Below are 27,653 nucleotides of genomic sequence, written 5' to 3'. Positions count from 1 at the left end.
AGGATAGAGTCTCAGCTGCCATAACTAAAACATTAACCCCTTCTCTCCCCAAATTCCGGTGGTTTGAGCAAGTTTATTTCTCTCTCACGTGAAAGTCCTCACTGGCATGCTGGCTCAGCTCTGCAACGTTGGGATCCAACTTCCTTCTGTCTTGTTGCTCCATCACCCTTAGAGTTTTGCCCTCATATGCACGGACCAACATGGCTCTCTGACCACCCTCAGGACAGGGGAAGGGACAGAGGAGAGTGTCTCTGCCTTTTTATAATATGATCCAGGACTTGTTTTATCATTTTGTTCACACCCCATTGGCCAGAACTTAGTTACAGCCACATATAACTTCAAAGGAGACTAGGAGATGCAGCTTTATCCTGGGCGACCATGTGCACTGAAAGTCAGGTGTTATATTATCAGGAGAGGGAAGGGAAAAATGGACCTGGGAATAAGTGAGAAGTCTCTGCCAGTCCATCCAACTACCTGTAATCATCCTTCTTTTCACACGTAAAACACAAACACTGTCTTCCAAGGTACATAACTTCAAGTACCACGCTATTCTATACCCACTAACTCAACGAGGTCTGGATGTGGTTACCTGTGGCTGGGAGACCAACTCACTAAACGGCAAGTTATCTGCCTCCCGACCATCTTCTTACACATGTTGATGGGACAAGAACCACATACCACAATTTTAAAAACAGCAACTCTTATTCAGGAAATCAAACAGTGGGAACTACACAGATGGCCTTGGTCCATAGCAATTACCAAAGCTTGCCAGCTTCAAGTTATAAAGACTCCATGCCCTTCTGTTCTCTAGAAGTTAACTAACTCCCTTGTCCACTGTCCTCCTTGGCCCCTGGCTTTTCCCTCTGGGAGGCTATTACTAGGTCATTATCCTCCATAACCACATCTGAAGTGGGCTCTGAAGACGATGCCTCTCTCAGGCTTCCTGACTATTTGCTTCTAGTCAGTCACTGCAGCCAAAGGTCTTGTCCCGACAAAGTTGGTCGGGCTGGAAACCCTGGCTGTAGTTTTACTGGCTTCTGTGCTCTGCCCAGATCCCTCTCTAGGCTTAGTGGTTGTTATCTTCAGGCCATCTGAGACAATAGGCTTGGGTGGAAAGGGAACACCCTTAATCTGATCTTGGCTGCTGGGCTACCTCCCATTGTCTGGCAGAGAATTCCTTGCTACGAAAGCTTGAGAAAGGCTCTGGGCCACAGTTTTAACTCTAGTTTAGGTCACTGCTTTCATTTGAGGTACAGAGGCAGTTGGCTTGTAACTCTTCAAGCCTTCAAATTTCCAGATTCTCAGTCAATCTAGATTGCAGGTGGGGGTGTCCCCTTAGCAGGGGAAACTGCTTGCAAACGGGCTTGGTCTCTAACCTCAATTCCTGTCTCTTCTCTAGGAATCTGCTGAATGCAGCAGGAAGTGGGCCGTTCTCACCAGTTGTCAAGTTATCCTACAGTTAGAGGCTCAGAGACACTGGTGTGCTTCCTGTCAAGGTCTCTATCACAGGTGACAATTTTACTCAATCTTCTACCAGATCATAACAGGAGTCACCAACTTTCCAGTCTGCCTATCTGCGTCTGTTCCACCTGACTGTGAAGCCAGTGCCATGTATGTGAGGAATTTTATGACAGCACTCCACTGCCAGGTAGTTGAAATTAATTATGGAATCGATTTTGGCGGCTGTAACTGAGAGACCAAACATAGCAGCAACTTAAACAAGAATGGAAGTTTATTCTTCTCTCCTGAGAGAGTCCAAGCTGGTATGATGGTTCTGCTCTGCAAAGCCATGGGGGCTCTGGCCTTCCTTGGTCTTATTCCATCATTCCAGGAGAGTGTCAGCCCCCAAGGCCTCATTCCAGTGAAGAGGAAAGGGGAGGCAAGGTGGAGTAGGCAATCTAGAAGTTGTATACATCACTCCTGTTCATCTCTCTTGGGTCATACAGCTATATACCTAGTTGAAAGGGAGCCCATGTAATGTAGTTTTTATTCTGGGCTATTCTGTCACAAAGAGTGAAAAAAGGAGGGAGCATTTCAGGGAGATAATTAATCGTCTCTGCCATAGCCCGTCTGTCCTTGGAGAACTCGCTGAGGAGCAAGGACCTCATCTTACCATTTCATCATCTCAAGGCTCAGCCAAGTGCCCCACATGGGGTTGGTGACTATACACATTCAACTGCAGTGTTCCCAGACCATCACCCAATCCCATCATATTGGACACTTGTAGCACGATTTGTATTTAAAAGGCATCTGCACTGATGTAACCCAGGACCCCTAGCCTGCGTGTCTTCAAGTCCTCCAGCCTTGTGGATTCACCTATCATACCCAATATTCCCAAGGGCCTTCCGAAGTAAACAGTACTTTTCTCCCAGCTCTCTGAGGTATCTGTGCTCCACACCTCGACCCTCAGCCTGTGCCTGCCACTCTCTCTCAGAGCTGCCTCTTGCTAGGCGGATGCCAGTCTCCACCTCCCTCCCTCCCAGTGCACCAAGAACCCAAGGCTCACATGTGTGGCAGATGTTTAATCAAGTTCAGGGATAATGGAGGGAGATTATAGTACAGGATGGGAATGGCTTCAAATTCAAGATCACATATCACATCCGCAGACTGGCTTGGTCATTCCCCACCACAGGGACTTTCTCCTCTCTGGTGTTCCTCTGTGAGTTCCTACTCCCCCCACCTGGCATTTTTCAAGCCTTCTCTCCAGATGCCCAGTATTGCTCTGTTCTCTCCTACTCTTGAGTCCCTTGAACACTTGCATGAACTGCCCTCAGCCTCACAGTCTTCTCTCTTTACCTGCAGCCAGTTCAGCACTTGCTTCATCTCAACGGCCCCTCCAGGTAGCCCAGGGGCCCTCAGTTGTCTACACCCCAAGGCCCATTGCTGTGCTTCAATAAGCACAAGGGCCATCAGCCACAAGGTGAGAAGAGGCCACAAACCATTTGAATTTTAAAGAGTCACTTGATTTCTCCCCACTCTAAGCACAGGATCTCATCTGATCCTGAAACCCAGCGGGGAGGTGAGGTGAGGCCCCTGCCAGAGGTGAAGCCACCGTCCAAAGCCAAAGTCGCAGAGCAGTGAGACAGGACTGGCCCACAGGTTGGGCTCCAGTGCCCCTGCCTGGGGACTAACCGCATTGTCCTGAGTCATCACTGTGCTCTGTGACTTGAGTTATTTGCCGTGTATGACTTCCAAGGGCCAGTGCTGGCTCCTTCTCCCTGTGCCTAACCAGTCTGGGCCCACGGTGGCCACATACAGGACCCACCTGTCCTGCCAACTGACTGAAACAGTCGTTGTGGTGAAAACCACCACGTGCAGGGCAAACTGCTTTGAGAGTGCTCTCCCTGAGTGCGTCTTAACCGTCCCCCAAACACGCCCCCTGGGACTTCAGCCTCAGGTTCCCAAAGCACTCCATACTCACTGGCAGGGCAGCCCTGTGGCAGGGGAGATGTGGGGGAGGGGAGCAGGTGGGGGGAGCAGGGAGGGGAGAGGATGGGCTGAGGAGATTGAATTGAATAGCCGCTTTCTTCTCAGAGGCTTCCTTACCCCCAAATAGTCACTAATTAACGCTCCAGACCAGATAACCTCTCCATGGGAGGGAAAAAAATGTGTGTTTAGATTGAGTCATAAAACATCAATATTGACTTCTCATAGGTGAAGCCAAAGGGGAAGGGAAAGGGGAGGGGAGAGGAAGGGGGGAGGGGAGGGGCAGGGAGGGGAGGGGAGAAGAGGAGGGGAGGAGAGGAGAGGGGAGGAGTGGAGAGGAGAGGAGAGGAGAGGAGAGGAGAGGAGAGGAGAGGAGAGGAGAGGAGAGGAGAGGAGAGGGGGAGGGAGGGGAGGAGGGGAGAGGAAGGGGGAAGGGGAGGGGGGAGGGGGAGGAGAGAGGAGGGGAGAAGAGGAGGGGAGGGGAGGGGAGGGGAGGGGGAGGAGAGGGAGAGGGAGGGGAGGAGGGGAGGGGAGAAGAGGAAGGGAGAGGAGGGGAGGGGGAGGGGAGGGGAGAGGAGAGGAGAGGAGAGGAGAGGAGAGGAGAGGAGAGGAGAGGAGAGGAGAGGAGAGGAGAGGAGAGGGAGAGGGAGAGGGAGGGGAGGAGGGGAGAGGAGAAGAGGAAAGGGAGAGGAGGAGGGAGAGAAAGAGATGAGAAGAGAGGGGAGGGAAGGAGAGGGGAGGGGAGAAGGAGGGGGAGAGGAGAGGAGGAAGAGAAGGAGAGAGGCTTGCCATTCCCTCCCCACCGAAGGCCTGAGACACCAGGGCCCGGCCCACCTGGTCTCCTTCTCTGGAGAAAACACTGGGTAATCAGGCTTTGGTATCTGAAGAAACTGGATTTCCACCTGCTTCCAGCTCAGAGGCATCCAGGATCCAGGAGCCCAAGCCCCCCAGGACTCTACTATTCTCTGTTCTCTGCGGCCTCAGAGGGGTCTTTCCCTTTCCTGCACCCTCCCCTCCACCCTGGCCCCAGCAGATAAGAGAGTGTATAGGTCATAGGTCTGCCTGGAATCAGACTGCCTCTGCTCTGCTGATTCCCAGCTCTGGGACTTGGGTGGGTGACTAACTTGAGCCTCAGTTTCCTCATTTGTCAAATAGGGTTAGTAATAGCACTCAGTTCACAGGGTGGTTTAAAATGATCAGCTGAGATCACTTATGCTTTCTAAGGAGCTTATTCCCATAAATAGTGTAGTGAGCTCTGTCTCTCTCTCTCCTCCTCTCTCCTGCTCTTTCTCTCTCTTTTCCTCCTTCACCTTCTATCTCTTGATATACACATCACTTTCAGGAAGGGTTTTGAGACTATGAGGACAGGACAAGCAAAGACACTGACTGACTCACCCAGGGCCAGAAACCAGAGGTGGTCAGGCCAGACGTGGGGGTCAGGAAACTTTTTGGCTGAGAGAGCCATGAACACCACATATTTTAAAATGTAATTCCGTGAGAGCCATACAACGACGCGCGTACATTACGCATTATCCAATAAAAATTTGGTGTTGTCCCGGAGGACAGCTGTGATTGGCCCCAGCCACCCACAACCATGAACATGAGCGGTAGGAAATGAATGGATTGTAATACATGAGAATGTTTTATATTTTTAACGTTATTATTTTTTTATTAAAGATTTGTCTGCGAGCCAGATGCAGCCATCAAAAGAGCCACAACTGGCTTGCGAGCCATAGGTTCCCGACCCCTGCTTTGGTTGGTGTTCTCCAGCAGCCTGAGAAGGGAGCCTGTGGCTCCTTGCTGTCCGGGGCAGGGCCACCGGCTCTGAGAGTGCAGCTCTGTCCTCCCCGGGGACTGCACACTTCATCCGGGGGCTCCTCTCCATCCTCCATCTCCTTCCTTTGGGGCCCAAAGGTGTTTTTCCTGCCTCTCCCTGTACTTCTGGAGGATCAGAATGAGGAGTTTCCCCACAGATTTTTAGTTCTCTGGGCTGGGCACTTTCTGTACCTCACTTAATACTGAGCTATCAGTGGGGAGGGATTCAGCCTTCCTTGATCCTCACCGGAGGCCAGGGTTTGCTCCTCCCCCACCCAGGTGAGCCCCACTAGATGATGTGGGAGGCCTGGCCAGGCTGGGAGCCCCCCCCCCCACACACACACACAGGGTTCAAACCAGAGAGAGGCCCTACTGTCTCACTGAGCTGCCATCTTGGGGAGGAGGAGGGGGTGTTACTGGCCATTCAGTCACCCCAGGGTGACGAGCACCCCTCCTCCAGCAGGGCTCTGGAGTGGCTGCAGGCTCAGCAAGGAACTGGGTAGAGATAAGCCTGGAGGAGGAGGCTGGTGGGTGAGTCTGGCCACGTGCCTGTTTCTGAGCAAGCTGGGGTGGGGGCTGTGCGGCTCCCGGGGTGGGCAGGCAGGAGGGGTGCTTCTGCAGCTGTCTGCCACAGGGCTCATGGGGTGGGTGACTTGCCTTGGGGAGCAGCTCTCAGCACACTCCTTTCTCCTTCCTTCCTCTCTATCCTTACTTTCCTCCTTAGAAAATTCGCTGAGTGTCTTCTGTGTGCCAGCTCCTTCCTTAGTGCCCCCCATCTTACCCCATTCCCCCAAACCTCTGCTCCTTCTCGATTCTTTTGCTTGTACTGTTCACACAGTCTTGGAAACTGTTAAGCCAGTAGCCACGGCCACCATCACAGCCACCTGGCCCGTGCAGGTTCGCAGTGGATTCGGACAGACAGTAATGAAACAACGGAGCCAAGAACCGGTGGGCCATCATCTTTATCCTAGCTTGCACCCAGCAGACAAGAAATACACACAGTGGGAAAACACTTCTCTTTCCATTCAGGGCTCCCAAAGCCACTGACTTATCTGAGTTTCCTAGGATCAAAGGTTTCTACCTCACCAGCCTTATTAACCTCTGTTCCCCATCTCTTTCTCTCTGCACAAACTCTGCACAAATTGGCTTCTCCCTCAGCACTCCACCATCTTGGCTGCCTCTCCTCTCCTCCAAGTGGCCTTTCTCTATTCTCCTCTAGCATGGGCTCCTCCTAGAACATAATCACTCTTCCCCGGAACAACGTGATCTCTTTTAAAACCTTTTGGAGCGAAAGCCCACCCCAACACACATTAATATAATCACGCCCATCCCAAGCAAGAAAGCAACTAATATTATCACCTGGGCAATGGGCTTCCATGTGGGCAGCGCCATCTTTAACAAAGTGAGCATAATATATTTTATCTGCCCAACAGAAACCCTTCCTGAATCTCCTTCCTCCTCCAAGAAGTCCTCCTGGAGACCACCCTAATCCCATTGCCCTTGGTCCTTTCTACACTGATGCTCCTTATCTCATTCTGTACTTCTGCTGCCTCCCTCACTGCATGGTGAACTCCTTGGGGGCTGGGAGCCAAGACTTCCAGCCTCTCCCCTCTATGGGCAATGAGCAACATTAGTAGGTTTATTGGCAATGCCACTCTTGGTCACAAATCAGGCAAGAAGTTACTTTCTTGCGGAACAACAACTCGAGACAACTTCTACATCAGACAGAAAATTCCAGATTCCTCCCTCCCACCAGCTGTGCAAGATGTCTGAGAACTCTTTATCATCATTCCCTTCCTTTCCCATTTCCAGCCCAGCCAGTGTGCGCCCAGGTTTTGGAGCTGATGGAACATTTCTGGCTGACCTTTATCATTGTCTACCTGATTCGATCTTAAGTGCGGCCTCCACCGCCTCCTGGCCCCTCCTTGCCCCTCCTGCCTGCGGCAGCCTCAGGTTCAGGGCCAAGTGCCAGGGGCATCCTTTCCCGAGCAGTGACGGGGCAGCACCCAGTGACCTCTGCTTGCCTGACTATTCTTGTCCTCCTTTCTCTGATCTCTCATTTTTCCCCTCTTCTTCCTCCCCAACCTCTGCAGCACCAACCCACCTGTCCCTGTCCAGGTGACTTGGAAATAAGAGTTCACATATAACACACAGACTCACCATTGCCTATACAACACTGGCCACCTAAACATTCCTGGTGAACCAGAAGCTATTAGAGAGAGGGCCCACCATTGTTAGGAAGACCAAGGGTGACAACTTGGCTTTTTAGGTAAGGCTATCATAGAACCAGCATGTAGGGACCCACAGCACCCCACCCACCCTTTGCTGAGGTAAGAGAATGAGTGACAGCTAGGGGCCCGCTGTTGTTCAGGTTGGGCACAGGGGAATGGGCACTCCTTCTTTAAAATATTCTGCCCTGTCCTTATTCTTATTAAACAACAACACCAATTTAGAATCTAAAAAACATGGCAGCTCTCCTTATGGAATCCAGGATGGGGCACTGAGGGGGTGGTTTTGGGAGGTGGTCCATGGGTCCTGGGCAGGGACCAGCCAACACACACCTGTTTCCTCTGTTCTCCTCAGAGAGCCTTGTGCTTCTCAGGCCCCACCCCAGGCCCCTTTGGAAGTTTGCCTAGAGAACTCTTCTTGGGGCTTTTGCCTCAGGCCTCCCTGCCTCCCTGCCTGCTACCCCCCAGGGCCCACCCAACTTTGTGCATGGCCCTGGCCAGCTCCACTTGCACTGGCTGACACCCACCCTCTGCCTTGTGCATGGGGCCCACCAGGAGCACAGGAAAGGAAGAAGTGAAGAGACTAGGGGCTCCTTGGGTTTTTCTTCTTGACTAAAGGACTAGAGATGGAGATACAAGGCACACGCATCAGCAGAAGTTTTCTCACCATTCTGAGAGCTGCTGTAGTTTATTCTGTCATTCATTTATTTAAATGCTCTTTCCTTCCTGCCTTTCCTGCCATTAATGAATGTTCTGGATAACCCCCTTCTCTAGCTAGGGGCTCCGAGCAGTTTCTGGAGGCTTATGTTGTGGACAAGAGCTGGGGATGTGGCAGGTGAGGCAGAGTGAATGGAACAGGGGAGGCAGGACTGGGGCGCCTTCCCGGGCAAGCTCCTGCCTCTCCCTCCCAGGGAGGGTTTTCTGGCCTGCTAACTCTGGCCTCTCAATTGCCAATCCCAGCACGATGGCGCCACCTGCTGTGGGGATGGTGCAACACAGCTGACTCTATTGAGTGGGTTGAGAATTTAGGGTGTGGGTAACTGCTTTCTCAAGTAACATGGCCTCTGTTCGGAGCTATAGAAAACAGGCTCCAGTATTGGGTCATCTCCTATCACCCCAGGTGCCTCTCAGGTGGTCATTGTGCTGGACAGCAGATTCTTTCTTCTTCTTCACTTTCCAAGTCCCCAGACTGCTACTCAGGCCCAACCAGCAGGGACCTAGAACCCTGTCCAGATATCCTCTTTGGCTGAACCTCCTGGTTCACTCAGCTCCCAGCTCAGTGTTGCTTTACTCTGACTTCCCTGTGGCCACAGCCTCCAAGTGGCCTTCCCACGCCTGTCAGTCTGGCCCAGCACTTGCCAAGGCTAGTTTCTACCAGGAGGAGAGGGACTGCTTGCTCTTCTGCAGCCCTCTCAGACCAGTTCTTTCCTTTCTATCCCTATCACTCCCATGCACATAGCTCCTCCTGGACTTTCTCTCCAGATCAACCTCCCTACCACCAGACAAACTCTCTCAATTTCCAAGCTGGTTCCTTGATGCCTCTGCTTAAATTCTTGCATACTCTCCCTGTTGTCTCTGGAAGAAGTCCGGAGCACCCCACCAGTTAGCAGGGACACCCCTCTCCCAGCTTTACATCTTGACACTCACCCAGACAATCCTACTCCACCTCCGCTGGTTTCCCTGCCTAAAACATCCTCCCTTGCTTGGCTTATTTCTCCTCCCCTTCAAAGAGCAGCTCAGACATCGCCTCCTGTGAGAAGTCTTTCCTGACCGTCGCCAACTGTGGTCATCACCACTTAACTGCAAACTCACCGAGGACAGGGACCTGGCCTTTGGAGCATGAATGAATGAATGAATGAATGAATGAATGAATGAATGAATGAATCTATGGCCCGGGATGACAGCCAGGAAGATAGTGCCCTGACCCACAAAATACTATATGACCCAGCCCTGGGTTTCTGGCCCTCTCCCTCCCTTTGAACCCTGTCCCTCACTTGACCACACCCTTCCTTGCCTCACTTTTAAGTCCCTTGGGGGCCCTGCCCTGCCCCTCCCCCATGCTGGGAACTCCCCAGTAGTCTCTCTCCAGTCACGGAGGGCCCCTCTCCACAAAATCCTGGTTGTCTAGTAGTCAAGAACCAACTCCCTCACTTGGTTGGGCACCCATGGGCTTCCCCATTTGATCAGTTCATAGGTACCAGGCCACCTTTCACAAGGAGTAGCCACTCTGGGCAGGACAGAAGGGCTGAGGTTCTCCTGCCCTCTCCAAGGAAGATCCTTGCTTGGTCCTCAGAAAGCCCAATCACTCCTCTTGGGCCTCAGACATCATGTTTTGTGGTAAGGACTTCTCATCTTCCTTGCAATATCATAGCCTTTTTGAGAGTGGGGGTCACATGGGAAAGCGTGACTTCTGAGGCTAGGTTGTCATAAAGGTCATTGCTCTTTCAGATGACTTAGTTCTTGAAGAAGCCACTACTGTGTCATGAGGACACTCAAGCAGCCCTATACAGAGATCCATGAGGTGAGGGACAGAAGCCTTGTGCCAGTAGCCCCAACTCAGCAGGCACATCTTGGAAGCAGAGCTGCCCGCCCCAGTCAAGCCTTCAGATGACCACAGCCCAGGCCGACATCTTAACTGCAATCTCATGAGAGACCCTGAGCCAGTAGCCACCTGCTGAGTTATTTCCAAATTCTGGCCCACAGGAAGAATGTGAAATAATACATGTCTGTTGTTGTTTTCAGTTGCTAAGTTTAGGAGTAACTTATTATGCAACCATAGATAGTTAATACAGATTTGATGATTTTAGGATTTTTAACTCCCGGCCAAAAAGAAACACACAGTGAGTCTCGAAGGAAAGCCCCATGTCTGGAATCAAAAACACACAGCTGCCTAGGCAAACTTTTGTAAACTTGTGCGGCAGGGTTGAAAATCACACATACTATTCAGATGGGTAAAACCAGCATCTTTCTAAACTTTTCTTGTACTCTTCTCATTTTAATCTGATGAGATCATTCACACTATTAATAGGTTAAAAAAAGAAGAAGAAGAAGAAAGGAAACAAAAAGAAATCTTTAACTTGCCCGTTACTAGCATCTCCATTTCTGTATGTTTAACTCAGTTTCCTTTGAGTAAAATTGCTATTTTCCAAGGTTTTCTCCCCTCTCCCCTCCTAAGCCACGATAATTTCCTGGTGCAGAGAGATGTTTACGGGGCCTCATGCTGGTGGAAGAGGGGGTCCAAGGTCTGCGTGGAGTCCTCTGCATCCTTCCACACACAGGGATGGAACAAGGCTAGTCCCCTAGCCCCTGGGGTTCCCTGGTGGGGGTGGGGGAGAGAGTACTGCTGAAGTGTGCGGTCCGCACATGGCTGGTGGTGCAGACCTTGTCACGGTGGCCCCTGGTACTTAGTTAGGGTCCTCATCACACCACATCAAGTAGGGTTCCATGAAGCCACATCTCAGACCCCCTTCCTAAGCTATTTGAAATTTCCTCCTGAACAGCACCCTGGTGCACTGGCACCTTTCTTTTTATTTTTTTTATTTTTCTGAAGCTGGAAACGGGGAGAGACAGTCAGACAGACTCCCGCATGCGCCCCACCGGGATCCACCCGGCACGCCCACCAGGGGCAATGCTCTGCCCACCAGGGGGCGATGCTCTGCCCCTCCGGGGCATCACTCTGCTGAGACCAGAGCCACTCTAGCGCCTGGGGCAGAGGCCAAGGAGCCATCCCCAGCGCCCGGGCCATCTTTGCTCCAATGGAGCCTCGGCTGCAGGAGGGGAAGAGAGAGACAGAGAGGAAGGTGGGGGTGGAGAAGCAAATGGGCGCTTCTCCCATGTGCCCTGGCCAGGAATCAAACCCGGGTCCTCCGCACGCCAGGCCGACGCTCTACCGCTGAGCCAACCGGCCAGGGCCCATTGGCACCTTTCTGAATCATTGCTTAGTTGGGGGCGGGGTCTACTAAAATTTCCCATGGCAGCAATCTGAGAGTCCAGTCCCGCTCGCTCCCTTGCAGTGAGACTCACCCTCAAACCCGACAGCAGTTGATCCCACACTGCTCTCTGAGGTCCCCTCGGGGTAAAGGATAGCACTGCCTTTCTGCCTCTCACATCCTCTCTCCCTTGCGTCCTCCTTTCTGGTCCTATGACGGTCGGATAGCAGCCTTTCTATACCTCCTCTGCTTCCTTCCCTACTTGATGCCTTGTTTTGAATCTGCCCTCTCACAGGCAACGAGCCTTCGCTGGCATGGACTGCAGGAGAACAAGAATCATGGGGCCGGGGGAATACATCACTTCACACACGTGAACGAAGCACGCATCTGTATGCAGAGACCGTGTCCAGGCCAATGACCAAGACCCAGCGTAGCCAGGCACTCACTGAAACTCCCTCGGGGTGAGCTGGGAGCTGTTCAGGGAGCACGTGTGCAACTGTAATTTCTCAACGTCATCCCAGGAAACCTGTCCTTTCCTGGATCCTTCCTCTTCACTCTCAAGATTATTTTTCTATTGCTTCTCTCAAAGGCCTTGGGAGGGAGGCAAAGAGGAGGGAGCTATACCTCTATTCAAATCTCCCTAAAGATATAAGTCTGGAGATGCCCCTTGGCTGGTGGATGTCCACAGCTTAAACTGCCCACTGCCCCTTGAGAAATGGACACCTGCACACAGTCCCCTTTAACTCCTCACAGCAGCTCCAGGACATCTCTGCCTGATATCCCACAAGCGCCGCTAATCCAGCCTGTCCAGACAGACTCATCCGCCTTCTCAAATGGCCTGCTTCTCTTTTCCCATCCCCACATGCCCTGGTCCTCTATGCTCCTTAACCCTTCCCACCCCCCTGCTGTCCTCCACTGCATGGGTGTCAGGTCCTCATTTTCTCCTTCACATCTGGGTCTCTTTCTCCGCCTCCCTGCTACCCCTTCAGGGTGACCACCGGACTTTACTTAGTTGGGAACTGGGCCGTAAGGATCCCCAACCCCCAGTTAAAAATCCGCTACAACCTCCCCAATGCCCACAGGATCTCCCTTTGGGAGAGTGGCGGCTCCTCCCGACCCAGCCTGGCCTGCTCTGCCCGTCCTGGCCCTTGTGCTCCAGCAGTGAGGCTACCTCACGGCCCCCCAAATGGGCCTGGCTCTCTCTCACCTCGGCCCTGTCACCTGTGGTGTTGGAATGCTCTGACTCTCTGGAGTGCCTGCTGAACGGCTCATTTTTTAAGATCCTGCTTGAATCACCTCCTCTGGGAAAGTGTCGCTGGCCAGTTAATCATTCCCTTCTCCATTAGTCAGAGTTAATCATTCTCTTCTTTCTTAGTCAGAATTAATCCTTCCCTTCTCCTAGTTACCGTGGTATCTTACTCAGGCTTCTGCCAGGCGTTTCTCCCTGCCTGGACTGTGGTAGATGACTCCTGATGGGTCCCCTGCCTGGAATACTTGCCTTTGGCCCCTTCCAGGCTATTGTGGCCACAACAGCCCAAGAGGGCCCCTGAAAAAAATAGTCAATAGCTAGCTCTCTGTTCAAAACTGTCCAGCACCTCCCATCTCACCATAAAAGCTAAAACCCTACAGTGGTCTCTGAGGTCCTCCTGGCCTGGACCCCCCTGGACTGTGGACCTCCACTCCTACTCTCCTTTCCCTCTCTATCTCGGCCACATTGCCTCCTTGCTGCTCCTGAGCACCCCAGGCCTCCTCCTGCTTCCGCGCCTTTGCAAGTCCCCAGATACCCATTCTCATCCCCCTCAAACGCTGCACGTCTTTGCTCCAGTCTCTCCTTTGCAGGGAAGCCCACCCTCCCTGCCCTGGGATCACACAAGCCGCCCCCACCTTCTGATCCCCTTCCCCTGCTCCATTTTTCTTTCTCCCCATAGCACTGACCACCTTCAAAACATATTATTTCACTTATTCTTTACTTTTATAGCTTATCTCCCCTTCCCAAAACACCTGTTCTGTTCACTGATAGATCACATGAGCCTAGAATACTATTGGCACATGGTACACACTCAATAATGAGTGAGTGAATGGATGAATGAATGAATGAATGAATGAATGAATGAAAGCTATTGGTGGGTTCCCTCAGTGCTCAGTGAGGTTCCAGAGACTGAATCCATGCTCAGTTACCTCTGGACCCTCCGTGGCCACAGTGGGTGAACAAGAATCATTTATTGAATGAATGATAGAATGAATGGGGGTCCTGTCTCTTTGGCTCAAGCAGATTAGAGACCCTTCCACACAAATGCTATCATTGCCAAATTATTCTTAGGCTCCTCCTGGGCCAGGATCTTACTTCTTCCAGGGTCTTGCTTCAGCCCTTCTCTTTGGGCCCAGCCTCTGCTGGCTGTTTGTTTGGAAGGAGTTGATAAATTAACCTCCATTCAGGTAAGGCTGCCTGAATACTATCTCAGACCTGATGCATTCCAAGAAAAGGTGTGGACTGTGACCAGGGGCCGACCCCTTAGCCCAATGGGCTGACACAGAGTGTGCAACGTCAGGGGTGCTGTGAGGCTGGGAAAGGTGGCTGGGGGCCTGCCTGGGCCACAGCATCCAGCCAGCCCTGGGTGGAGGTTGCTGTGGCCTCTGTGCAGGGTGCCTGGCCCTTCCTAGGCATCCTTCTAAGGGCAGGGACTTGGTCCAGGGGCTTGGTTCAGGGGCTCAGACAGCCAGGGACCTGCTCTCTCCCAGTCCCTCCCAGCTAGCCTGGCTCCTTTTAGGATCTCAGGGGCTATGAAGGAGATGAGGGGTGAGGGGTGAGGGGTGGACATGGAGCTTGGCTCCTCAGGCCCTGGGCTGCCCCCACCCTGCAACAATGCGGACCATGGAGGTTTCAGGCTGTTTTTGTAACCACGATCACGTGTTACTTCGTGTAACCTGAGCCCCTGACACGGCATGAGTCTGCACCCCAGCTCCAGAGCCACATCTGCTTTTCATTTCCGCCCCAGGAAAATGGCCCAATTTCCATGAGCCACTGGCCTGAGCCAAGCCTGGAGCCTCTCAGTGGCCAGCCCCACCCAGCTGGGTTCCATTACTGGGGTGGGGGTGGGGCTGGGGACACAGAGAGCATCAGAGGCAATGAGGTGCACTGCAGAGCTGGACGGGGGCCGGGAGGCCAGAGCTCGCGGGCAGGCTCTGTCAAGACATTGCTGTGTGTCTTTGGGGGGGTCCCTAGCCTCTCAGAGCCTCAGCTTTCTCATGAGCAACACATGACATGTGGTACTCTGCTGATGGACATATTATCAGGTTTGGGGGACCAAGGTGGTTCTTTGGAGATAAAAACAACAGAATTTTCCCCCAAATCAGAACCAAAAAGGATGTGGCCCCTGGCATTGGTCTATGTCAGAAAGATGGTGAGGACCTAGAGCTCAAATTGTCTTTTCCCACTTGAGCAATGGATCAGGCCTTCCCCTCAGGAGTGTGGTCGAGTTTGGGTCCTCGTCCTGGTGCCGTGGGTCTAAGCGCAGTTCTCAGTTTCCGTCCACCAGCATTTACTTAACATGTGTATGTGTCAGGGGTTGGGAGACCAGGTGATAAACACAACTCCAGTTCTTTGTGTGTTAGGGTGGAGTTGGTAGGGGCGGGGCACAAGTAAATAAGTAAATAAATAGCATCCAGCCCTGCAGAGTGGAGGGGCATGCAGACAGAGAGAGGCCAGAGGCTGGAAGCAACTCATTCTATTTCTAGTTTTTTTTTTAGTGGCAACCCTTACTTTTTAAGATGTCTTAACTTGCTATTTTTTCCAACAAAGCCTATAGCCAACTCCATTCTCCTTTCAACAAACACAGGACCTTAGCACATGCCCTGTGGACACCTTCTCCCATCCTCCATGTTTCTAAATCCTAAGTCATTTCCCCTTTTGGGAGCTCCTCAGGGACTTTCATACCTCAGAGGCCACCCGAGACCCCTGTGCTGCCCTGGCTCCTGGGCCCTGCGCCCAGTGCGTGGGCCTGAGCTGAAACCCCCAGGGGCAGGTAAAGGAGAAAGGAGGCTGCTGGGGTGATGGGCTTCCCCTCAGCCCACAGGCATGAACGTCAGCACGACAGCACTGCATGCAGCTCCCAGGGACACTGGAGGGTCTTCACCCCACCAGCCTGTCCCCAACAGCACTACACACAATGAAGGCCCATTTTACAGGTGAGAAACCCGAGACTCAGAGAGGCTCTGTAACTTAGTCAAGAATAAAAAGTCAGTAGGTCTGAAACCTGGTTTTTCTGCCCCTGTGATCTGTGGTCTTTGCACCAGCATGGCATGACTCTTGAATACCTACGTTAAAAACCCTATTTCTGTCACTTAATAGGAACCGAACCTTGGGAAAGTTCTCAAAGTCTCTGTACCTCGGTTTTTAAAGTATATTTTTTAACAAAAAAATTTTGAGAGATAATGTCTACATAATAAATTCATCAGTTAAGTGCACAGCTTGATGGATTTTGATGAATGTATACATTCATATGACAACCACGTAACCAAGGCAAAGAACATTTCTCTGTCTGTAGAAAGGTCCCTGCTCTGCGCCTGGTTTTCCCACCTGCAATAGTGCCGCTCAGGAGGGCTGCCCCCTGGTGTGTTAGGACGGTCGAACGAGATGGTACAGGCAAGATACTTACAAGGCCCCTGGTATGCAGTACACACTCAGTAAATACGCATCACTTGTATGACCCTGTGTTGTGTCTCACCTCCTTAGACCCTCCTTGAGGCTGGGACAGGGATGGGGCAGGTGCTGAGATCCTCTCTCTGAAGCCTCCCCTTCTAGCCTGAGAGCATCAGCCTCACTAAGAGAACGTTTGGGGACATGTGATACACAACAGGCTCATATCCTCTGCCCTCAGAAGTCCCCATGGAGTTGGGGACAAAGAAACAAGCCAGCTTTTGCTCTAAGCCTGGTCCAGAAGAGACAGGCCCTCTGTTTTTTTGAGATGTGCACGGGTCTCTCTTAGGCACTGGTGGCAGGACCAGCTTCATGAGTGTACAACCTGTGCAGTCACTCAGGGTCCATATTCAGAAGACTTCTATACTTAGTTTAATGCTTTGATGTCACCTTCTTGCAATCCTTAATGATTTTTGAACAAGGAAGCCTGCATTTTCACTTTGCACTGGGCCTTGCAACTTATGTAGCCAGTGGCGATGGCAGGGAAGGTGGAGGGAGCTGGCTGGCCTCTTCCTTAAAGAAGCCAGTGCCATTACCCCCCTTCCCTTCCACACACCCACTACACGTAGTCACACATACTCACCCACCACCTCCACTGTCTCCTCTCTGTCCCTTCCCACAGTGGGACACCCAGGAGGGCCTCGGTCACACAGCTGCCAGAAGGAACCAACAGAATCTAGAAGCTTGCTTGGCCTGGAAACCCCCTTGGGGACAGCTCCTGCTCCCAGGGCCTGCTGGCCCAGCCACCCGAATTCCCATCCTCTGACGGTCCTCTCCAGCCACCTCCGCCCAACTCTTCAGCTCAAGTGTGAAACCACAGCTGGGCGCCCGCCAAGGGGGCTTGGGTTTCATCACATTCAACTTCCCATACCTCGGCCAGAGGCCAGGGTCCGATAGGGCTGCTAGCCAAAGGCCTGGGCTGGAAGGCAGAGTAGGGGGTGGATTCCAACCTCCCCTAGTTTTCTATGCATCCCAGAGTACCCTCTCTGTATTGGGCCTCAGTTTACCCTCTATGAAATGGAATAGAATACTGAAGGGCAGGAGCAGATGCCAAAGATACAAAGAAGCTTAGCCTCAGAGACCAAAATATTGCGGGAGATTTTATAACTTCACTATTCACTATAGTTGCTATGAGTCACAGGTGACTAGTTAAATTTAAATTAATTTCAATGAAAGAAAATTAAAATTTTAGTTCCTTGGCCACTCTAGCTAGCTGCATTTCCAGTGCTCCATAGGAACACGTATCTTGTGGCTGCCATATTGGATAGCACAGACACAGAACGTTTTTGTCAACACAGAAAGTTCTAAGATGTATCTGCCAGTTGGGAAAGTGACCGGTAGCTTTACTGACCCTAAGTGGGGAGGTACAGGAGGAGGAGGTAGACCAGAAACACTTGGGAAACCTCTCAGTGTTCTCTGGACCTCAAGAGTGTAGAGGTGGGAGTCAGAAGCGACTTCCATTGGACACACCAAAGGCAGCTTCAAGTCCCCACTGCTGGAGTAAAGAGTGGGCTTCCGGGCCCCTATTGAGTGACTAGAGACCCCAGACAGGGAAAGAGGTGGCCAAAGCAGGAGCCCTTCCTAGCAAAGTTCTCCCTGAGCCATTGCCATGGGAAATGTCATCACCCCCTCCTGCCTCACGTCTAGGCTTAAGGAGTCCGTGCACACTCTGGGTCGCTGGTTCCCTATCATTAGCCGGCATCAGAATCACCTGGGAGCTTTCGAATGCACAGCTAGCTCAGTGAAAACCCTTCCACGTACACTTTCACCTTGTTTATGAGTCAGGCTGAAATATAGATGTTTGGGTTCTGTTCACCTCAAGGTTCATTATCATTTTGAGAAGTGCAAGTAAAATTATTGAAAGCTAGCGGATGCCCTGGAGAGGGGATAGGCAGAGCTCAGAAGAGAACGGGAAGATGAGGAGAGGGCAGGGAAGGAGGGAGCCCTCTTTCGGGGCTCCTACTAAAGTTGTTCTTCTTACGCATTGTCTCATCTGCTCCTTGTAGTCCTTGTAAGTCGGTAACTGTGGCTCCAGGAGGTGGTGCCACCCTCTGGCAGACGCAGGGTCACTAAGGTAATTGGGCTGGACTCCGCTTCCTTTTCCTCCCCTCGGTCCAACTCTGAATATTTTCAAATGAAATAAGCCTGGGAAGAGGGGAAGGCTCAGAGCTGTGAATACATTTTTTTGTTTTCTGGGCTCGTTGGGCTTTGACAGGAAGCTTGGCTGAGAGCAGGCGTCTGAGCCCTGGCTTTCAATGGTGCTTTTTAGGCTTGCCTTCACACGGAATGTAAAGAGTTGAAGTTATAAATATCGGCAGGCTTTGGTGGCCCTCTTAGTCCCTGAGCCCCACACCCAGCCGGGACAGAGTGGGACTTCCAACCTGCCCTTCTCTGCCCCCAGCTCCCAGCCAGCACCCACCCTCCCTGTGTCTGGGCAGGGGCGGGGGGGGGGGGGGAAGCAATGGGTCCTGGAGTTGGGAAATCAAAGAAGAAATCAAATTGTCCCCTCCTTCTTTTAGTAGAAGGACTGGTTTCAACATTGGGGCCACTATAATCAGATAGCCAGCCATGGAGATTCTAGAATGACCCTCGTTTCACAGGTGAGGGAATAGAGGATCCCTCTGGGAAACTTCATGAATGTCCCGGCCCTGCTGGGAATGAAAGTCCCACCTCTTACCTTGTCGCCCCTTTCTCCTAAGATACCTCCACCATAGGGTCACTCTTCTGATTACTACTTATATATTTTTTTTTTTTAAATAAGAACAGCTTTCTCTTTTTTTTTTTTTTTTTTATTTATTCATTTTAGACAGGAGAGGGAGAGACAGAGAGAGAGGAGAGACAGAGAGAGAGAAGGGGGAGGAGCTGGAAGCATCAACTCCCATATGTGCCTTGACCAGGCAAGCCCAGGGTTTCGAACCGGCAACCTCAGCATTTCCAGGTCGACGCTTTACCCACTGCGCCACCACAGGTCAGGCACTACTTATATTTATTTGGGTTGCACCCCAGGCTCTTCAAGCCTCTATTCTCCTTCACACTGCCCTGTGAGGAAGGCAGGAAGGACATGGTCCCATTTCACAGATGGTCAAAGAGATGAAGTGACCGCCCAATCCATCACGGCGGGGAACTGACTGTCCCAGTCTCCTGAGTGCCCGCCTCAGCCACCACACCTCACACAGGCGGGCTCTGGCAGCCTGCCACCCCCACCGCTTCCCATACACACCTCCTGTCCCTGCGCTGAGGCCCAGGAGCGCCGCTGATTTAGAATTTCCTGCCTTTCTGACAAGCTGTGTGCACAGAACAGGCTTTATTTAAACCGCTTTGGAGGGCATCTCCTCTACCCCTTCCTCTGGCTTCATTAATCTGAAGTGAGATAAATCTTCGGCCTTTAACTACCTGATTGCAAACATGTTCCTGGTTCCTGTCCCTGCCCCGGTGGGAAGCTCATTTCTCAAAGGGTTAATTAACAGCCTTCACACAGGCCGCATTTAGCAACGAGGACAGAGCGGCACACATAAATAACGTCTCGAGCGGAAGAAGAGGGTGCAGATGGTTTGTGACTTTGCCGTCCAGAGTGTTTTAAACCGGTGCGAACCACGTCCTGGCGGGACCCAGGACCATGAGTCAGGGTCAGGCTTCGAGGTGGGCCAGGCCAGAGGCACTGGTGGCCAACTCGGCGCTCTGTTGAAAGAAAGTCTTAAAGGAAAACAGAGGGTTGAGCCAAGATATGGGGGAGAGAGGGAGGGTTTGGGGTGGGGGAACGGGCCTGCTGACCGACCGGGATTGAGAGGAGCCAAGGAGAGCCAGGAAAATGAACCAGGAGAGAGCTGAGCCCCGGCTGCCCAGGCTGGGTGCTGAATTTACCAAGGGCGCCCTCTCCAGAACGTCAGACTCCAGCGCACAGGGTCCCACTCAGGCCCCGCAGTATGTGAGACCAGTAGGGCCCCGGCTGAAAGGAATCGTATGGGGCTGGGAGAGCTTAGAGAGAAAGACAGCCCTGAGGAAGCCGGGAATGTTCTAGAAGTAGAGCAAGAGCATAGACAGTTCTCCGCCTCCTTCACAGTGCGCTCTGTTTCTCTGTGAAGCCTCCAACTCAGGGGCTCGCAGTCCCACCTTCTCCTGGCTGTGGGAACACATCTCTGATTTTAGAACGGATGGCAATGGCGACACACGATTCACTTTACAGAAGTCAGCACTGTCGCAAGGTACAGAAACCAAGAAACAGACAGAACAATGTGAATTCACACCGGACCTCTGTGAAAACGAGGAACAGGGAAAGGCAGAGGGAAGAAAAGTTTAGACAGACCTCGAGCTCTCGGCATTGTCTTTGACCTTTGTGTCTCTGGTTCCCACCTCGGCCCTTCCTTACGTGGGTCGCCCTCTGCTTGGAGAGCCCCCTGCCACCGTCCTCACTCTGTGGACACAGGAGACGGGAACAGGGAGGAGGACAGGGGCACCCAGAGGATTTCCACCCGGGAGCTGAGTGCGCGCGCCCCTGGTGGCTGAGAGGGGCCTTCCCTTGGGGGCGACCTAGGCTGCCCCACCCTGACCCAGGGCTGAACTGCCCAGGCCAGGGGCCATCGCCTTGTGCCAGGCTCAGTGCCCTGAGGGTGAGGGAGCAGAGAAAGAAATGGGGGCCAGGTGACACAGGCCTAACAGCAAGGCTCTGTGTCCAGGAGCAGCGGTTTCTCCCCGAGTAATTTTCCACAGTTTGCCTTTCCCTCTGCACACAGTTGCGCTCAGAGTTCACATGGTGGCTGCCATCCTCCAGAGGGTTATTCTGGGCCAGTCACCTGTTCAGTGACTCTACCTGCTTTGATTTCTGTCCTCTTTGCTTCTCCAAGTCCCCGCTCCTGTCTCCAGAATGTGGCCCCTGTGGACCCCCGAGGACCTAGGTCTCGGGTCCTTGTGCAAAATCCCAAAGGTTCCACTGTTGCCGGGCTGGGGCCAACATTTCTGTTTTCTCAGAAGGATCAAAGCCCCATCCCAGTCCTGCCAGGAGGAAGCAGTTTTGACTCGTGCAAATATCTGCAGTCCATTTGGGATTTTACTTTGGTGAGAAATAAATACACAACCATCTGCAAATGATGGAAATATGACTTAAGTAACTTTTTGGTCAGGGCTCTTGGGCCAGAGCCCAGATAGAAATAAGACCTTGTATCTCAGTCTCCCCTGCACAATTTGGGGGGGGGGAGGAAAAGCAGAAGTGTGTGTGTTGGGGGCGGGGGGGTGGTTGATGGAAACTGAAGTTCAAAATGGAGTGTGCTCCATTTCTTGGCCTGGGCGAGTTAAAATAAACACCAAACAGCGACTCCATTCAAGGGTGCGCTATCTTGCTCATCCTCGCCAAGCCAAGACCTCCCTCTCCTCCCTTCTCTGACCAGGAATTACTGTGCCTGCTCACAGCCCCCACGCCCACCCCTGCCCAAGGCAGGAAGACAATGGGCCAGAAAACCCAGCCCAGCCAAGGCCTCTCCCTGAAGCCCCCAGAGGCCGTAAGATTGGGAAACACAAAGCTATTTTTAATGTCTTATTTGTCTACCAACTGCGGCTCCATGGCCTGAGAAACAGTATCATTTGTGGGAGGTGGCACTGATTTTTTTTTTTTAACTTGCTCAGACAAAGCCACATTTTTGCAACTTTCAGAAAAGCCAAAAGAAGCCCCAGTCTCCAAGGGGGACCTCTTCCCAGCTTGCCCCTCTGCCCTGCAGGGATGCTCTCTCAGGGGTGTCTGGGAAAGCAGCCCCCACCGCTCTGTACTGGTCAGCAGCAAGCACAGGCCACCAAGTCCAGGGGACAGAAGAATGGAATCTAAGGCCCAGGGGTCTCAAAGGAGAGCCAGTGAAATGGGAAGGAGCGAGGGAGGGAGTGATGGAGGATCAGACAGGGGTAGGGTCCTCCTCTGGTGAGGGAGGCACAGCCCTGCCCTGAGGAGCCCCATGTGATGGAGTGACAGGCACCCTTCCGCCCTGGGGAGTCCCCAGTAGAAAAGGGTAGAGGTCGCACACAGAGAAAATGGCTTTCCACTAGCCATCCAGTTCTCCAAATCCACATGTTGAAAGCTCTGGGTAGTGGATGCATCCAGGTGTTAAAAAGAGGCCCCCAGGTAGGACCACCAGGCTGGGACAGAGCTTGGGAGAATCTTGGAGCTGAAGAATCCAACTATAATAACAGGAGCCTCTGTGTTCTTTGAGTTTCTAAGGGCTTTTGCTGAGAGGGCACAGCCCTACCTGGGTCCCAGGGGCCTTCCCCACCCCTTACTGGGGCACCTAGAGAGCCCAGCTCTGAGTCATGCTGACCTTCCCTGTGCTCGCTGGCTGGTGGCTCTCTGCGCTGCTCAGTTCTCTCACCTGTAAAATGGAGATAATGTGGGTGTTGCAAGGATTAATTGGCATAGTGTGTGTGTGTGTGTGTGTGTGTGTGTGTGTGTGTGTGTGTGTAAAATGCTTCACATATGCCTGGCACACAGTGAGGCTTGATAAACGATGGCAACTTTGACACATGTGGCTTGTACTCTATAAATGGTGACTGTTATTGCCAGCATTTCTGGGGAGAGGTGGTCGGGAATGTTGGGAAGGAGAGCGGAGGGGTAGAGGTGGTAGAGGCAGAGATGTGTGGTAAGAAGGGGCTGGAGGAGGGCCATGTGTAATTAATGGAACCGTAGGCCCCAAAGTTGGGTGGACCTTAAGACCACCTTGACCCATCCATGGCACCATGGGGCTGTCTCCACTGAGATCATGAGGGCCTGAGAGTGGGGCAGGGGGTAGATTCTTCTTGCCAGTGACTCAACCTCCCCGGTTCCTCACACTGTGAAGGCAGGTCAGCCTCCCTCCTAGTCCTACACCCCCCCCCCCGTCCTGGGGGTAGCGTTCCTTTTATGGGATTGTCAGAAAAGCCCAGAACCAGAAGAGCAGAAGGGCAGCCAGGTAGGCTGGCAGGCTGGACTCAGGGCCTCGCCCAGCCCCCAACCATGTGCAGGGTGAGCAAGAAACCAAGGACAGGTCATCACTCCGGCTGCCGCAAGCAAGTCAAGCCCTTGTGAAGAACTGCTCTCATCACCCCTTTAGCGGTCCCAGAAAGGGTCTGGGTTTCTGTCTCCAGAGGTCCAGGCTGGCGGAGGGAACAGGTCTCCTCCCTTTCCACCAGCCCTCAAGAAGCTCCTTCTCCTCCCTGCTTGGGCTCACCCACAGCCCACTCTGCCTCCACAGCTGCCACTTGGGGATGCAGGCCCAGCACTGCCTCCCTCCTGGAGAGTCTGGGGGCCAACACCTCTCCCACCTCAGGAGGCACGTGGAGGCAGGGAGCTGCCTTCACAGGTGCTGGGAGGAAGCCCAGAGTCCTGAGCCGTAGCCTTGGCTTGACCCCCTTACCAAAAGTTGCTCAAGCTCCCAGAGTTTGACTTTCTTCATCCAGAAAATGGGAATGATCATTTTTACAGGTTGGGCATTCAGTGAGACAATAACACATCTAGAACCACTTGAACAACATTCTGACCATTCTTCCCGTTGTGGGTGGTGAAATAGTACAAGTGGGTGGGTGTTGACTGGCCAGCTAAGGCCAGCTTTTGGCAGAACCCAGTAAGTGTGAGCACTCACACCACTCATGGGGGTAGATCAAACCAAGGGAAAGGCTCTTCCAGAACTCAGGCATTGCAGCGAGTGAGACGGCTGCTCTGAGGAGAAGGGGCCATGTAAGTGCCCCGGGATACCAAAGAAGGCAGGGACGGTGATGGGGGGGGGGGGAGGAGGATGAGGATAAAGACTGAGAAGGAGGAAGAAGAGGAAGAGGGGAAGGAGTAGGAAAAAGAGGGAAGGGAGCAGGATGGGTGGGGCGGCTCACCACAGGGCCCAGTGGGGCAATCACTGAGCCAAAGTCCCAGGAGCTGAGCCTCAGGAAGGTTAGACACACCAGCTGGACACAGTTTGCTCTGTCCCTTCCCTCAAACACCTGTGGTCTAAAGGAGGCCCCTCAGCCGGCCAAGAATTCCAAGGAAAGTGGTGGTAGGTGGGTGGGGCCGGGGTGGGGCCCACAGGGACCTGCCTGTGATTCTTGACACCAGGCCAGAGCTGTTGGGAACAGAAAGGGGCCCTGGATACATGGAGTTGTGAGATGGACAAGATGTGGCGATGGAAAAGGAAAGATTCCGCTCAGCGAAGGCATGGGATGGCTGGATCAGGCCAAGGTGGGGGAAGCGTGTGAACTGGTCCTGGGCTTGGTGAAGGAAGATGGGGAGAGTTACCTCATTTATGCCCCTTTCCCCAACAACAACTCTCCAGCATAGATTTGATTGCCATCCCGCAGAGGAAATAGAGCTTCAGAGAGTTTTTGATAATTCTACAGCCGGCTACTAGGTAGCTAGGATCCAGACGCAAGCAGCGTGGCTCCATCGCACTGTGACCCCAACCTATCTTGTCACTCCAGAGCAGGGCAGGCCCCCTTCCAGTGGACCCTGTTCATAGCAGCAGGACAGATATGACCACAGCTTAGCCCGGAAACCTCAACAGCAGCACCTTATGTGGCCAAAGCCGCCCGCCTCCAGGAGATGTCCACACTAACTAGATGCCCAGAGCCTACGGGCAAAGCCTGGGAGGGGCTGAACTTGGGACTGCCCCAGGATCCCGTGCCCCTGAAGCTTCAGGGGCACGAGGCTAGAAGAATGAAAGCGCTTTTCATGGAATTCCAACAGGAAACCCACGAGAACATTCCTGCCCCGAGGATTCCAACAGGAAAACCACGAGAACATTCCTGCTCGTGGGATTCCAACAGGAAAACCACGAGAACATTTCTGCTCGTGGGGTTCCAGCTGGGAGCCAGAGTCCATATCCCTGTAAGGAGCTATGCCAGTGGGTGGAAGTTTGGGGGGAGGGAGGAGGGAGAGGGGGGCAGAGACGGGAAAGAGGAGGCAGAGGGGGGAGAGGGCTTGTCCCACCTTCGTGAGTAGCTCCCCAGTGTTCCAGATGGATTCAAAGATTCCCCTGGCCATTTGGGAACTGCCCTGCCCAGCTCTCGGCCCTCCTGCCTGGACTGTTCTGCCACCCAGCTTCCAGAGAAAGCACATGGCCCCCTGCCCCTTCAAGGGTCTTCACAATTACATAGAGTGAGGACTTGTGAGCATGGATAAGAAGCCTTTCTCTTAAACTTGATCACCTCTTGAGATGACTAAGGCAACAGCTGGTTATGTCCGAAGAAACACAAGGCACAGACCTGATTCTTCCCACCCCCTCTCTTCGAGTGTGTACTGTGCCCCAGCCATCGGACCTGCTTGAAGCTATGTGTTGGGAGGAGTCCTGAGGAACAGAATAGGTTCCTGGCCTCAGGAAACTTCCACTCTAGAAAAGGAGCTAGGAGGCACTCCAACAAGACAGTGCTTTTACAGTGCTACATGAGAAATGACTGCAAGAGTCACTAAGTACCCCATGTTTATAGGTACCTACCCTGTGCCAGGTACCATGTTAGGCTCCAGGGCAGAGTGACAGTTCCTTCTTCCCCCAAAACATTGCCTAATGGGTGAGACCAGCAAGTAAATAGCTATATCACAGTGGGAGGAAGGTTGCAACCAAGGTTTGCTGAGGATGCAGGGAGATAAGACAGCCAGCCTTGAGAGAAGAGGGGAGGAGATCAGGGAAGGCTTCTTTTTTTTTTTTTTTTTTTTCCTGAAGCTAGAAACGGGGAGAGACAGTCAGACAGACTCCCGCATGCGCCCGACTGGGATCCACCCGGCACGCCCACCAGGGGGCGACGCTCTGCCCACCAGGGGGCGATGCTCTGCTCCGGGGCATTGCTCTTTTGCGACCAGAGCCACTTCAGCACCTGGGGCAGAGGCCAAGGAGCCATCCCCAGCGCCCGGGCCATCCTTGCTCCAATGGAGCCTCGCTGCGGGAGGGGAAGAGAGAGACAGAGAGGAAGGAGAGGGGGAGGGGTGGAGAAGCAGATGGGCGCTTCTCCTGTGTGCCCTGGCCAGGAATTGAACCCGGGACTCCTGCACGCCAGGCCGACGGTCTACCACTAAGCCAACCGGCCAGGGCAGGAAAGGCTTCTTGGAGGAAGTGATACTAGAGCATGCTGAGGAGTTCAGCTGGAAGTACAGTAGGACTTCAGGGATAGGACTCAGAGGTGATCTAAGCTAGATGATCTAAGCTTCTTACAGTTGGGAACTGGTGACCTAGCTGGCTGAAAACAAATACACAATGAATAAGGCTTATCTTACGGCTCATAACGGTGCAACATGGAACAAAAGCTGGTGCTTGATTTCCAAACTTCACGTGTACAATGCACTGAATACTACACAGTTTGTCCAAATGCTTTTTGTCTATTGTGTATGATTTGTAAATGCTCTGCATGGTGCAAATGGTTGTTTGAATGAGCCTACAAGTTCCAAAGATATCTAAGACAACCTCAATAGCATTTTCATCGATGATATAGGCTCATAGGTGGCAATCACGCTGAGCATAAGCAAATTTGACTAAGATCATCGGGTTTATAATCTTCATACAACATCCAGGAGGTTAATTAACTCTCTTGTGGATTGTCATTAAATTCTTGGCGGACAGGCAGTTGAAAAACACTAATCTAAGCTTTGGTAGTTGTGGTTAGGATTTGATCTTGGGATGGTGATAAAACCTTCAGAAAGCCAGGAGAGAGCCTGGAGCAGTGGGTTTTGGGTTAGATCCAAAGGGCAGGGTTAGACAGACAAAAGGTCCCCAAGAGCTGGAGGAGCTGTGGGTCAACTTGGACATGTGCTTTTTGGTTTTTTTTGGGGGGGTGTTATTTGTTGTTGTTTTGCTTGGTGAAAGAGACAGAGCAAGCAAATGCAGGCAGGGGAGAGGGTCACACTTAGGAAGACAAGTAGGAATCCAGGCTTTGAAGGGCTCTCTGCTCTGTGAGGGGAGACTGTGACATTTGGAACATGAAAGACCTTCAGAGCAAGCTCCCGGGGTCCTTTTATCTACAACCATTCTAGACAACTCCCTCTCAAGTCACAGGTTGAATGTTATCCCCCATGCAACACCCAGCCTGGTCCAGGCAGGCTGGCGATGGCGGGAGCAGCTGTGGCCAAGGAAGGAGAGAACAGGTCCCACAACAAGCCATCCAGCAAGTTACCAAGAGAGGCCAGGGGCAGGAATTCGGGGTCAGGATGAGGGGAAAGCAGAGGCAGCAAACCAGAGATGAGGTCAGGGACACATGGCAGAAACGCGTTGTGAGGCCAAGAGCTGAAACACCACAGCCAAGGTCAGGGCGGGAAAGGGACAAACAGCCTGCCACCAGAAAGAGGGAGGGACCTCTGGGCCTGAACTGAGACAGCAGATGGGGGGAGGGAACAGGGGGCCATTGCCAGCAGGCACCCCACGGGTTCCAAGAGCCAACTGCTAAACGTCAGCAATTTTGCAAGAAAGTTGTTTAAACACTGGCAAAATCAGCCATGGTGGAATCATTTACACGATGGAAATCAACAAATGCTACAAATCTGGGGATTTTTTTCCCCTCCCAGAAAGACAGCTGAGACAAGAGCCCATGAGACCAGGGCTCTTGCCTTTATTCCACGTGTGGCTTTGTGCCACGATG

The 27,653-nt window shown here is 52.6% G+C and overlaps 1 long non-coding RNA gene across 1 annotated transcript; it reads left to right on the top strand.

Moving 5' to 3' along the window:
• The first annotated feature begins 9,674 nt into the window (after positions 1 to 9,674).
• LOC136330960 (uncharacterized) lies at positions 9,675 to 16,838 on the top strand. Its single transcript, XR_010730421.1, has 3 exons — positions 9,675 to 9,806; positions 11,694 to 11,859; positions 16,717 to 16,838. It is a non-coding gene; the product is annotated as an uncharacterized lncRNA (long non-coding RNA).
• The last annotated feature ends 10,815 nt before the right edge of the window (positions 16,839 to 27,653 follow it).

Source organism: Saccopteryx bilineata, chromosome 3, assembly GCF_036850765.1.
Source record: "Saccopteryx bilineata isolate mSacBil1 chromosome 3, mSacBil1_pri_phased_curated, whole genome shotgun sequence".
NCBI lineage: Eukaryota > Metazoa > Chordata > Mammalia > Chiroptera > Emballonuridae > Saccopteryx > Saccopteryx bilineata.
This window is presented reverse-complemented; position numbering and strand designations above follow the sequence as displayed.